This window comes from Silene latifolia, chromosome 1, assembly GCF_048544455.1.
Source record: "Silene latifolia isolate original U9 population chromosome 1, ASM4854445v1, whole genome shotgun sequence".
Lineage (NCBI taxonomy): Eukaryota > Viridiplantae > Streptophyta > Magnoliopsida > Caryophyllales > Caryophyllaceae > Silene > Silene latifolia.
The window spans coordinates 37,730,392-37,731,406 of NC_133526.1; the positions used below are offsets into that span (position 1 = coordinate 37,730,392).

At 42.5% G+C, this 1,015-nt stretch overlaps 1 non-coding gene across 1 annotated transcript; it reads left to right on the plus strand.

Annotated features, from left to right (window-relative positions):
- The first annotated feature begins 458 nt into the window (after positions 1–458).
- Positions 459–565, plus strand: LOC141617541 (small nucleolar RNA R71). Its single transcript, XR_012531133.1, has one exon. It is a non-coding gene; the product is annotated as a small nucleolar RNA R71 (small nucleolar RNA).
- The last annotated feature ends 450 nt before the right edge of the window (positions 566–1,015 follow it).

Consider the following 1,015-nt stretch of genomic DNA (forward strand, 5'->3'; position numbering starts at 1 on the left):
AATTTGAATAAGGGGTGCCACTTTTGTAAGCTTGGAAAGCATTGACTTGTTCGGTCGTTCCCCTACATTCACTTGAGTCATGACCCAAGGTTCCACAATTCTCACATATCCCGCTTGGGATTGATGAGGATGCCGTCATGGCATTGACATGATGCTTTGATGATTTTGAGTTTTCCTCAAGTCTAGCCATAGCTTGTTCAAACTTCAAGTTGATTGTGTCAATGTGAGCACTAAGTTGAGCACCCAATTGAGTAACGGTGTCCACTTCATACTTTCCTCCTCTAGTAGCCTTGCGAGGCCTACTATATTGCGAATTATGGACCGCCATTTCCTCAATCTTGTTCCATGTTTGATTGTCATCAACTTCGGTGAACATTCCATTTGATCCCATATTGAGAATGTTCCTTGAATCTTCATATAAACCATTCCAAAATTGTTGCACTAAAAACCATTCGCTAAGTCCATGGTGAGGACATGAGCGACAAATACCTTTGAACCGCTCCCAAGCTTCATACAAAGATTCTTCATCCCTTTGCTTAAAACCCGTAATTTGAGCTCTTAGCATATTGGTCTTTTCCGGTGGGTAGAATTTTTTGTAGAAAGCTAGAGCTAGCTTCTTCCAAGAGTCTATTCCAAGGGTGGCCTTATCAAGGCCCTTCAACCATTGCTTTGCGGTGCCGATTAACGAAAAAGGAAATAAGACCCATCTTATTTGGTCTTGAGTCACGCCCGTTTGAGAGATAGCTTCACAATAATCACAAAATGTTTCCATATGAGAATGAGGGTCCTCACTAGGCATTCCCCCGAATTGGCTCCTCTCAACTAGTTGGATGAAGGCGGACTTGGCAATAAAGTTTCCGGTAAGATGTTGTGGGGTAGGAGTACCATTTGGTAAATCCTCCTCGGTGGGTATAGAGTGTGACGAGAATTTAGGCATTGTAGGTGGATTTTGTGTGGTATTGTTTAATGGTTCTCTTCTCCTTCTATTGCGAAAGGATTGACAAACTCACTAGTG